Here is a 14,279-nt window from a genome sequence, read left to right as displayed (position 1 = left end):
AGTTTCTTGAAGAGAATGTGAGATCTTCCACCAAAGATGCAAAACACCAAGCCGAACATCTTGGAAGATTCGACGATTCCTCTCTCGCTAGATATGCCAAAGCATGAATGATGGGCCAACAATACAAGCAGCATGGAGAGTAGAAGACTTAGAGGGAGCATTGCCCAAGCAGGCCTAGAACTAGGGCAAAGAGGAAGCATGCCTACAAGAGAAACCCCAATCACTCTACCAAAGGTTCCATAGCTGAATAGAATAGGAGCAATGAAACAAAAGATGGGAGATAGACTCCTCCTCATTACCACACAAAACACAATAAGAGGGGCCCTGAAATCCATGTTTACAAATATTATCCCACGTAAGATAGTGATTGTGAGCCACTAGCCACATGAAACAATTGCACATGGACCAAGAAACTTTATTCCAACCTTGCTTCTACCACGAGACCTCAGAATCCCCAAATAATTGTCTAGTTATCTCCTAATACCTAGCAAAGACATGATATTTACCAGAAAAAGGTACCTCCCAAAGCCAAAACATCTAGACCTAGCAAAGAGAAACATGCTCTAGAGGCCAAAATCGAAGAAAGATCCTAAAGATCCACGTCTGTGCCTCCAGGAGGCCACTCAGAAGAATGCTTCCATCTGTAACCAACAATAGGTCCCAATTGACAAGAAGTCTTGTAATGAGCCACTTTATCCCATCTAGCAGCATGAAAAGAGTCACGAAGAGTCTAAAATTTAGGGTACATGGATAATATGGATGGGAATCCATCCCAAGCATCAGACCAAAACAAAGCCTCAAAACCTCCTTTACATATCCAGAACAGACCCTCTTGACTAACACTACACCTATCTTCAGAGTATGCCAAATCATTGAGCCACGACCTTCAAGAGGAAGTGTAGAAATAGAGCAAGGATCAGCACCATGAAAATATTTATGAGTGATAATACAAGTCCAAATTTGATGTTTTCCAGAGCACCATCACCAATAAATTTTAGCAGCCAACGCTTGACTACTCAAGAGAGTTGATCAAAGACCAAGACCACCCTCCTTGTTAGGCCTACAAACAGTCTCCCAACTAATCAAACTCCATTTAGTACTACACAAATTACCACTAGAAGTCTCTTGAATGGCTAGTTTGGAGAGAATAGAACATCTAATATTCATGAGATCATTTGGTTTTGATGATGTTTGGATTGGAAAGACCTCTTCTAGGTACTTTCAACTAGATCCCCATTTATTTATAACCCTTCACTTTTACCTTAAGTTTAAAATCTATATGCTTCTAGATGCCCTTTGAATTTTATTGTAGAATCCCATTTATAGGAAAGGACTTATTTTTATCTATAGCCAAAAAAGACTTCAATATCTGCCAAGCAGCTCAACAAGAGGATTTAAAAGGAGTTGGAAAAGTGGGTAGTTTTTTGAAATTACAAGAATAATAATACAACCATTGTTAAACTAAGAATTTGATAAGATTTTATGGTGGTTATAAATATTAATAGATGGAGTGTAGACTCTATACTTGGTGATCTACACTTTTCTTGAAAAAAGCTTGTAGCCTACTATTTCTCTACCACCTCAACACTTTTTAGCCCTAAAATGTGTACCACTTAGATTGTGTGGACTAAGAATGTTGTTCTCATTGACTAATAGATGACTTTTATGATATGGAAGGTTCCATTGAAGATATGCAATCCTTTGTTGAAGCTATGAAGAGGTAATCCTATTATAAATGATTTCAATGATCCAAACCATTTAAAAATTAGTTCTCATTACAAAAACCGTCACAAAGAAACAATAGGTATTGGACTATTAAAAGCTTTATTCTTATATCAACCTTAGATTCCTTAATCTATATATAAACATAGAGAAGAATCGCTAACTTTATTTGTTTCAAATGTTATGTAGGTGGGATCCAATAGTGATACGTAGTTGTTCACATAATGTTGAAATTTTGTTCACTACTATTTATAACACTGTGAATGATAGTTCTCAAGATGTCTTGAATTTCCAAGGCTAGGACATTAGCACTTAGTTAATAATTATCAATGGTCCCTTGGTCTACTAGTGAAGTTGAATGGCTCAGAAAGAGCCCACTAGGATCAAGTCTTGTTGAGTGCAAGGGTTTGACATCATAAGGGATGAGGTCAGGATTGTGTCCCCTCATAAGCTGCTTGCCTCATTGGGTTGCCTTATAGGTTTGAACCCTACATCGAAAATATAAAATCTTAATAATAAATTTTGTAGATAAATTTCTTGATAAAAAATAGGAGACAATAAAAAATTGAAAAAAATATTATGGAGCCATGTGTCTTCTTTTCTTAATAAGTAGTTGCTTCTTATTCCAAGCCCCTATTTGTTTCAAAGCTTATTTTTCAAGTTTAAGCAGTGGCTGCTCCAAAAGAAAAAGGGATAGATTTTGAATTAAGCATGATTTGCACTTAAGAAAACACATGGGGACATGGGATTAGGGGGAAATGCTTTTTATATCTATTTAAGATTGTCCAACGAGCATCCATAAATCTCAAGTACCCCTTTGATCACTTCTTCTTAAATACTTGGTCAAATGACTATTTGTCTAAATCGATGAATCGATGACAAAAATTAGTTAGCATAGTACACATAATCTACTTGAGCATTTTGATATTGCTTACTACTATAATTTAGTAAACTAATTAATTAATATTTTTTATTTTTTCTAATTTGTATATTTGATAATTTTTATTTCCTGTATACATAATTTTAAAGTGAGATTGAATTAGTAAAGATGCATTTCATAATCTATTATAGAAAGAAGAGAGAAGGAAAAGATAAAAGAATGACTAGGTCATGTAGTTTAATCTGAAATATTCAAGAAATATATCCACATTTAATTTATACTACGAGTTATGTAATATAACATCATGAAAAATGAAATCATGTGTCTCATATCTACCATTGTGCTAGAATACTAAAGGGTACTCTAATTGACAACAAATGTATTTATTTCTTAATGAAGATTATAAACTAATTTGAAAAGAAAATATTTTAAACAATGATATTGGCAAACACATTATCTTGATATATCATGTTAAACCTCGTTACTACATAAGAAAAAGACAAAAATTCAATGCAAATTCCTCTCTTGAATGAATGATATAACTATTCCCAAGGTTCTCTTAGGCTTTTTGTCAAGCACTTGGATAATTCAATTGAAGACTAATGTGATTACTCATGAGAAGACCTTTGCTAGTCTAAGAGAAAATTGTAGGGCTACAATCAGTAACAATGATACCAATTTTTCTTCGAATATTTTATGATATAATGTAAATCTATTGATACAATTTAATCTATCTCCTAGAAAGAGTTACTAATTTAACCAATTTTAAAGAAAAAAGTCACAAAGATGTTAGGGTATCTAATAAGAGCATAAGAACACTAGTAAATTTAGCCCTAAATTTTGATGAGAAAAGGTTGCACTTTTGACTAGAGTTGGTCGAATAGATGACTAAACCTGTCATCGATCTTTTTTTGTCAATTTTTCATCACACTCATTATGCATCAAAATTTTGACTTTAAAAAGGTTGACTTATCGACAAGAGGTTTGTCAATTTCCTTAGTCCACCTGAACTCTTATTTCTCATTTGTGTCCATCGTTGGTTGAAATTTTGATGAACACCCCTTAACCTTTTTGATGGTGAAGCCAAACCTTCGATGGCAAAAATGACCAATTAGTAACAAAATTGCAACCAAAATCCTTTCAATCTGTCATCGAAATTGCGACCAAGACCCCTTAATTTTCTATGGTGGTACCATACATTTGATGGAAAAGGAAAGAAATGTTTGTCAAAATTGAGAGCAATGGTTGGTAGAATTTTAGATGGGCTATGCCAATTACTGGAAAAGCTTTGCTCTCATAGGAGCCTTCTAAACTGCACAACATTTGATTCTAAAGCATAATTGCTTAGTCCATGAGACTTAGGGTATCGTGCACATTTCTACCTCCACACCATTTTTTCATTCATCACATTATTTATTTCACAAAAAAATGGGTAGGAGGAAGAAATGTGCATGATATCTTGAGTCTCCACCAAGCAATTATGCTTTAGAATCAAATTTTGTGTAGTTTAGAAGGCTCCTATGAGAGCAAAGCCTTTGTAATAATTGCCACAACCCATCTAAATTTTGGTTCTTGAGACACCATTGCTTGTGAAGACTATAGGGAAAAATAAAATTAGGAAAGAATTATTTATCAAGAATGAAAGCCAATAACACTAACTAATCTCTATTTTTTAAATAGATAAATGTGACAAAAAAACTTATAGTCCCAATCACATCATCATAAGAGCACATATATAACTATAACTCCTTATTTGGTTGCTTGTTGATCAATTCATTGGCAAGAGCATCCAGGACATAATATTAAAATGCAATCAATCACTGAGCCTATTAGCTCTTTCCTACCACCAAGTTTGGAACATAGTAACCTAGGATCTAACTATGTCTAAAAGCAACATAATTTACAAATATCCACAATCCAAATATTATCCCTTGATGTTTTCTTTAATGAAATTTTTTAACTCAACTATGTTATCACCCTAGATGTAATACCAAACTATCATTAGGCTAAAGACTACATCAAGATTTACAAATGCAACAAGAACTACCCAACCAAAGTAGAAAATGAAATGAAAAATTAACAATCTATCAATTGACACCTCTAGATGAAATATTTCTAGCAATTGAACTATACTATAGAAACAAAAATTGCCTTAAAATTGACACCTCACTAGTTGTAGTTCATTTGCATCCATAATGGCTTCACAAAAGTTGAAAGCTTACCATTTGTCAAGAACACAAAAGGCACTTTTAGTTTAGCTACATCAATAAAAGTAAAGTTATTTGAATGTTCAAAAAATGTGAAACTTCCACTTAATGAATACAAAAGCCATATCCTCAGTATACATCATCTTTGATGGAATATTAATAAGTGAATGATTTTCTCTAATAGCTCAAACTTATGCACAAAGAAGCACCATGCTCTTGAAGATATATATACATGTTACAAGACTAATATATCAAAAGGAGCATGGTGAGTGCAAGAGACTATCAATATTGATTATGGAGTTGCAGATAGGTAAGTGATAAACATAAAAAGGTAGTACAAGGAACCATTTTCCATGTTCTAATATGATGAACTACCTTGGAGCTGGTTCTGAACCTTGATTGCTTAATGTTGGATTTGATCCAATGGTACCCTTATTTGGAGGAGGTCCCACACCCCACTTTCCTTCTGATTCTGAAGGCTCAATGACATAAACTCCTCTGTCAGTCATTCCAAGAGCGAATTGATTTGATTCAGATGGATGTGATGCAATTACTAGAGGATAGACACTACATGAATAATCAAAGGATACATTTTGAGTTAAATCATAAAATACTTGGGGATCCATTTATCCATACATAACATAACTTTGCCTCCTTGGGACAACTTACCTATTCATACTTGAAGATAAACATGTAGAAGGTGCAATATGATAGTGTGGCCTCAAGCTCTCTACATCAAATACTCCAACGACACCATCACAATAGCCTGCAATTACGAGAAGGTTGTTGCATGAATATATTGCACTTGAAATGGGAGTAGATAGAGAATCATGAGGTATCCACTGTATTACAAACAAATGTGATATCAGTTTACACTCATGTAGAGAAGGTAGCTGATATCATTATCACTTACTAAATTTGAATTCTAAACTGTTGACATAGACTTACATAATGCAAACTTTCAAATTTAGAAGCATCATAAATAGCAAGCTCACTCTTGTGAACAACCAACAAGTAAACTTGATCATTATGGAACTATACTCTTGTATCCCCAACCAGTGGTGATGATCTTCCTATTTGCACTTGTAAAATTTTTGACTTTTGCTTCTCCCATCTATCAATGCTCTAGAAACAGAGCTGCTAGAACATTGACCAAACATTTACTAATTTGAATCTATAAACATGTAAATGTACAAAATGAGATGGCATTAATGGATATACAAAAATAAGACAAACCTAGGCATCAGCCCCAGTAGATATTGATACATTCAAAGTGTGTTAAAATGCCAAGCCTATACTTTTCTTTTGGTGGCCTTTAAGCTTCATTTTTACCTAGTTAGTTTAAACAAGATTTGAAAAGACACAAGTTAGAAGTCACCATTTTTAATGATGCACTAAATGAGTGAGCAAGAAAGAGACTCATTGATCACACCTCATCTACTCAGACATTGTATATCTAGATTATTGAATCTTCCATCCCAATTGTAATGATGTTATTATCCTAAGGGTGAAAAGCTAGAAAAGTAGCTATAGGAGGAGGTGCCATGAAGGTAGTCATAACTTTCTATAAACACTCATTGGCAAGCATGCCACAGAATATTTTCTCAAAAATTTGGTTGAAAAAAGGAAACAAAAAACTTGATAAGGAACCCAAGTAAGAATATAACTTCTAAATTGACTAGCTCAATAGCCATGTTGAAGAGGAACATATTTTCAAAAGATGCACCTTGAATGTCATCATATTGAACAAGAAAACCTTTCCACTAGACGCAGACATTACATAGGAATAATTCTTAGACAAATCTATGCAAGCATCACCTTCTTTTGGATTTGTAGCACTGATATCATTAGTCATCACAGTCCCACTAGTTGGCTACCACATTTTTGGTTGAGATTGTTAGTAGACTGTAGAGAATATCACTATCTTAGTCACTTAAAAGAAAATTTTCTAAGAAGCACATAGAAATTCTTTCCAAATTAAGAGCACCACCTTTCCAGATGGATTTCTCTCATTCTGTGGCCATTTCCACAGTTTGTGGAGTGCATTTGATGCCAATGCTAAAAGAGAAACACTAGAGTTGTTTTATATCAATCTTATAACCTATACAAAACAATAGGTGCTATCCTTGTAAATTTTGTTAAAACAATAAATGTGATTCTAAAGAAAACCTTGAATGATGCAAACTAGCTCATCAAACTTAGGAGGTAAGAAAAGGAATTGTTGAGGAAAAAAAGTCTGATTGATGATGTGGTTAATATTATTCATGATACCTTACATTCATATTTATGCATCTTTTGCCCTAGAACAATAAATGAAACTACTGACAGACTCATTCAAAGATCACTCTACACACCTTGAACAAAAAGCATAAGAGGTCATAATGAAGATGAATGATAAAAGGAAAGTTACGAGATGTAACAAGTGCACTAATGCTCATACCATGCTGCAAGAAAATCTAAAGAAGGTTAGAGTGTGTGTCAAGAATACTAAAAATCTATTCAAGTATAGTTTGAAATGGAAAGACTCTACCAAGCACATCAAAGCACAAATGGACTCAATTGAAACTCGTATTTTGCTAATGGACACATGATTTAGAGGAAGACAATGACGTCTCTCCTATTGTAGACTAGTCAACTTCATTCTCTACTAGATATATTAAAAGAGAAAACAAATCAAATTAAGAAAGAATTTTTTTTACTAAGGGAAGCAATTGATCAAATGATGGTGACTTTATCTTAGGTTTTGAAAGGCGCATAATAGATTGAGAAGAAAATGTAGAAAATAGGTAATGTTGATATTGCAAAAGATCTTTTCTTGCAATTTAATGTTAGAACAGGATTCTATCTTTAACCATTTCCTCATGGGGATCTACTTTTGGATTGTTGAAGATATAGTATAATGGCATATTACCTGACGTATAAGACCCAACTTTGGTGGTAAGACATTTTTGGATCTGTATATACACTAGCAAATGAGGAATATAGTTTTGATTTCTATTGTATTCATTTTTGGTGCATTCCCTAAGGGGGAATCGATAGGGATAGGGGAAGCTAATGTAAATATTGAAGTCATGAATTGTAAAGAAGGATATGTGGGTCTAGTTATAGATATGGATTTTCATATTACAGGGAGTAATGTATGGTAACAAGAAGTCCATACAATGTTTTAGAGGACACCCTTTGTCCTTGATGTCAAGGGGGGGAATATATGACATTGTGAAGAGTCCACAAGTGTTGTCATAAATGAAAAAGGGGTGTATTGATGCAAATATGTATGTTGGGTTGCCATTAATGTCAAACTTGTCATTGATGTCAACAATGGTCCAAAAGGTGTGTCAGCAGTATTTCTACTTGTTCTGAAGTGGTATAATGACAACAGTGCCTACACCAACGAGTTTTGGTTGTCACGATATCATAGCCAAATATCTACTTCAGATTGGCATTAGTTTAGAGTATAGCTCATCTAAATCATTCTTCAAATTTTGCATGTCTACTCACACAAGGTCCACATGGAGAAAGTAAGCTCTAGAAGTTCATGAACCTAGATTTTACTTATCTCCATACTCTCAATAGAAGATGGCAGACAAATTGATAGCAAAGATGTAGCAACAAAGGGATGATTTGGAGAAACATTATGAATGGATATAGGCTATAAGCATGAATCTAGATTAGAATGTCACATAATATCATACAAACAACAAAAACACCATAAACTTGTAATCATAGCATCATGATCATACCATCATATCATCATATGCTTCAAGTTCAACATCAAAATAATAAAATGTCAAATGATAAATCATAACATCAAGTTCAAGTAAAGGAAATAGAGCCTATATAACCATATTTTTTTGTCATACCTTTTTTGTAAGGAACTCAAAAATTAAACAAGTATGAACTGTAAGAGACTAAGAAAGAAGGAAAAGGTGTTACCTCAATAGGATGATAGTAATAATGAGACAAATAACCATGCAAACTAAATCCAAGGAGACCAGATCTAAACATCCCAGTTCATTCAAATTCAAAAATTGGTTTTCCTTCATAGCACTGTCAAGTCAACAACATGAGCATTATTTTGTGCCTAGAGTGTCATCAATGTTTTTAAATGTGGAATGAAATGGTTGAAAGTATCCATTTCTACCACATGCAAATTATTTTGAGATACAAACCTATGTAATCCAATCTCCTAAGGAATAGACAACACCACTTATTGCCATCTTTGCCAAAATAGGATTTTTCATAAAGCGATGTTAGAATAGTTACTAAAATGGTCATAAATTATGTTCTTATAGTAAAAGAATACTTTGACTTAAGAAAAAAACTACACAATATTAAAACATGACATTGTGCTTTAAAAAGTAAAAAGGTACTTGAAATGAAAAACTTCATTTGGACTTGCTAATTGGTTGTCACTATTAACTATAAGCTTATCTTTAAAGTTTGAGCTTCACTTGGTTTCAAGAATAGTTTAAATATTCTCTACTAAACAAGGCCAACCACATGAAGGTGGAAGCTCATTTGGCCCCCTCGCCGCCCCCGCCCCCCCCCCCCCCCAACATCACCTTAAATTCCCCATTAACATTTAATAACATTCATTCATTCATTGATTTTTGAAATATAACATTCAATCATTATAATCACATGATAACATTCATTAACACATAAAATTCATTAGCACACAACATTCATGAATAATTAATTAATACAAAATTCATTAACATGCAAAATTCATGAGTAAGTCATTCATGAATAATTCATTAACATGCAACATTCATGAATAAATCATTAACACATACAATTTATTAACACACAACAATCATTTCTTTTTGGCTTTCTTGCTTTTTTTCTCATGAAATTTCTAAGAGGAATATCAATGTCCTCATCATCCCCCTCCTCTACTATTTCTAATTGCAATGCATGTCTCCTCCTCATATCTTGAGGAACATGAGGCCACTACACCAGAGGGGGGTCCATTGCAATAACAAGTACTTCATGAGTTAAATTCACACCATTTTATATTAGTGAACTACGAGTTTTTATTTAAGTAAAAGAACTATAAATCAAAAAATGAATTTAAAAGAACAAAACGTAGATTTTTCTTTACCTGACTGTGTGACATGATCTACCTATTGATCAGTCTAAACATCCTTCGACACTCATTTAGCATGACATGATTCTATATCCTCTAAAATATACACAAAAAGGTTACACCAAGTTCAATTAAAGATGTTAAATTGTATTAATAATTACATAATTATTTTTAAATAGAAAATGAGCACCTCCATGGATGGTGAGATGCACATCAGGGGCTTCATGATGCAGCATATGATCTATGTCACGATTAATAGGTTGCATTGCAATGTCATGCACATTATTATCAAATAGATTGTTTCTCAAGTATTAAATTTTTAATATATTTTTTGGCATATTTACCTATGCACATGATGTAGGAGACTATTTGGTTGGGGCAATGGAAGCTTGTTGTAGGCATTCAACCATGACTACATAGCCTTGCTTGAAGGTAATTCTTTTGTGTTCTTCTGTGGCCTCCAGATTAAAATCAGCGCCCTACATTTTTTTATTAATTAACAAAAATACTTGCCTTGTATATATAGTTCTTCTCTACAATTCATTTACAACTACTTACAACTCATGCTTTCATTTTAGAATATCCCCCAGAGCCAAGTCTATGATGCCCAACCTTTTCCAGCCTGGCCTTTGTTGCCTTTGATGTGTCTTGCAACCTATGAAAAATTTGAAATATGTTAGATGATATAGATATGAAGATAAGTACTAATTAGTGCATTATTACATTAATGTACTAATAGTTAATACTATTGCATACCTTTGACCATCCCCTTTCTCCTTTGCATCCAAAATGAACTCATTTCATTCCCTCACTATAATAAAGGGAGGACGCTTGTACTTTGAGTTTAGGATGAGACTCTTTCTATATGAGTCCCTCACAACCTTAATATGTTTGCAATATTTTTGTAACATTTTCTTATGATCAAAAATATTAATACCAAACTCATGCTCGAAATCTTTGATAGGCTGATCTTTTAATTTTTTATCTTGAAAGTTCCACCTTTAAGAAAAAACACAAAATTGTTAGATATAGCTAGTAAAAGAAAAGACCCAAATGAAAGGAAAAATGTTGCACCAATTAATGATATGAAGAAAAAATAGTGGGATAAAATTAGTTCACTTATGATGTTTCACCTTGCACATATGGTGGGCCCAAATATTTGCAGTGTGAAGTCATAAAGCTTCTTATAAAATGTATTGTTTCCTGTAAAAAATGTCATGGGATAATCAATCCAAAGCTTCTTATTAATAGGTGAATGCATATTATAATATAAAAAATAATTATTTAAAGTACTTGGAATCTTAAGACATTTTAAAGACATTGAATCATCATTGTCAATCAACAACGATGTTTGCATAGCTCCCGTGCTAGAAACATGAGTAGTTCTAGGAAATGATGGTGAATTATGACCAATACATGCACTATGATCTGTATTTAGTGTAGCAGATGGTGCATCTCTTACCAATAAAAAAAAAATCCACTATGTGATGCACCCAAGATAAAAGTACAAATTATCAACTCATAATTAACACAAAACCAAATATAGAAAAAAAAGGATTTACCAACTGGATGTCCCCTTGTTGCTAACATTGTACTCGATAATCTCGTATGGATGTCTATCAACCTCGTAGGAGTCTCTTGCACTTGATGACCTGAACAATACATTGTTAGCAAAGAAATTCTAAAATAATAAAAGTAAGAGTTAACTTAAGAATTTTTTCAATGTTTGAAATAAAAAATTCCTTGTAACTTGTCAACTAAAAGATTATTTTACCAGTGGCAGTCAAAGTTCTGCTAGTACCAGCCTCACCGCATTGTTCTTGACCAGGTTTTGGATGAGTTGCCAAAAAATCCTGTAACAAGAACACATATTATATATTTTACTTTACAACATAAAAGATTATAAAATATAAATCTTTATTGAGCTTTTATTATAACCAAATATTCATTACTACTTACTTCATAATCACAAGCTTGCGCTCTCAAATCAAATAGCCTCTTCATCATCTCCTTGGATGGAATATTTGCTTCATCAAAAATTCTCATTATTTCTAAATTAATTTTTAAAATTTTTTTCTTCAACATAATTGTTACATTAGGTGTTTCTACAATATCATCATCAGAAGGGGTAGCTATTGGCTCTATACTTACTATAGGTGCTTTTCCTTATCATGAACATCAAATTGTGAGAGGAATATCAATAAAACTATCATAAAAACTCAAAAAATGTAAATAAAATAACATAATAATATAAAAAATTTCAACTATCTAATTTGTACAATGTCAATAAGGTTTACCCTTGCTAAAGAATGGGTGGGAGTAGCATCCTCATGGCCTCTATCGTGTGTGGGATCCATATCGTCCTATCACAAAGATTAAACATAAAAACTTTAGCTAACTGAAAGCAATAGAAAACAAAAAAAACTTATTAACAAAATGGTATATAGTACTTACAACCCTCATGATAGTAAATTTTTCTATATCTATGCGATTTAAATGGTAATCTATTAGTAGTTCTTCCCGTGCACCTATTGATTTTATTGCACAAACAAAAACTTCATTCCCCTCACACACCTCAAATATGCAATTGGGTTGTTTACTAGTTGAGGAAGGTCACGCACTATTTATAAAACCTGCAATATTACCTATTGCTTTTGGTCTCCCATGAAATCTTTTACTTTGACCATTTTCTTTCCATTGTATATAATTAGTTGATAGTGCTTACCTACACATACTTTTTTAATATTGAACAATCCACATCCAATCATTGTAATTGCAACATGGACCGACATACTTAAACAATTTGGCAACTTTTTTGTAACATATCTTTATCCCATCCATCAAAAATAGGCCCAAACCATGTAATGAGGATGGAGCAATGTGATATATCCTCTCATTAACACAAAAATCGGTATTAATTGGAGGTAGCTCATTGGGTACCCATTCTTTCTCAATGTGTGTGTATCGAAAGGGCATGTTGATGTCGCCTTTGGTCTCATCATCATAAGAACATGACCCCCCATTAGCAAGGAAAAATTGCATGCATTTATCAAAATTTTTTCTAATGTTTTGACCTCTAGTTGATGTCCCTATTTTAGCCATACTACATGTAGAGCTTTCATCTACCATTTCCTCATTTCCCTCATTCAATGTAGATAGATCTGACAAGTACATATTTGGTGGGTCCTACAATCTATCAAATGGAAATTTGATAATATTTAAATAATATATACAGAATAATCAAGTTGTGACTCATATGTGCAGTTCTTCTTTGTCTATATGTGAGAGATATAAAATGTAGTAAGTTGAAAGTGATTATATAATTATATTTCTATATAGACCTTCTTTTTCTATATATACATTATATGATTATATAATATTTCTATTTATAACATGCATGCTCAATGATAAACAAGAAGTATATAAGAAAATTATGTCTATTTATTGACTTATACCTATTGATCCATGTCACTGTGCATGATCTATGCCAAAGGGGTCAAATTTCTTGCATATGTTAATCATTTATCTTAAGTTAGCTAAAAATTACATGATATGTGTATACTAAAAATAACTTAGAAGATAACATGAATAATATGCAACATCTAAAACATGAACAAATTTACTTTATATATGGAATGCAAGATCGTCAATAGAAGGGGTGATGATGTCTATAGTCAATTGTCTGTTTGCAAAAAGGGTGATAATTGGACACAATATAAAAATTGGTAATTATAAATAACATATGTTCTAATCATTAGAATTGAAAACAACAAATATGTAATCAAATTTCATGCATATGTTAATCATTTATCTTAAGTTAGCTAAAATCTACATGATACGCGTATGCTATGAATAACTTAGAAGACAACATGAACAATATGCAACACCGTAAACATGAACAAATTTACCTTATATATGGAATGCAAGATCATCAACAGAAGGGGTGATGATGTTTGTAGTCAATCGCCCATTTGCAAAAAGGGTGACAATCAAACACAATATAAATATTCATGGTAATTATAAATAACATATATTGTAATCATTAGAATTGAACACAATAAATATGTAATCATTACAGTTGAAAACAATAAATCATGTCAATCATTTCATTGATCATTTCAATTATGTCATTGATCATCATCATCATCATCACCATCATCATCGCCATCATCACCATCATCATCGCCATCATCATCGCCATCATCACCATCATCACCATCACCATCACCATCATCATCATCATCACCATCATCATCATCATCATCATCACCATCATCATTATCACCATTATCTTGATTTTCATCATCTGCTTCTTCATCATCTTCAATATCTTCTTCTTCCATAACATTATACTTTATCGGCCTTCCTCTTGGATCGTGTC

The sequence above is a fragment of the Cupressus sempervirens genome, chromosome 5 (assembly GCF_028749045.1).
Source record: "Cupressus sempervirens isolate cs-2001-9-10 chromosome 5, ASM2874904v1, whole genome shotgun sequence".
Lineage (NCBI taxonomy): Eukaryota > Viridiplantae > Streptophyta > Pinopsida > Cupressales > Cupressaceae > Cupressus > Cupressus sempervirens.
The sequence above is the reverse complement of the archived record's forward strand: the minus strand, read 5'-3'. Positions refer to the sequence as shown.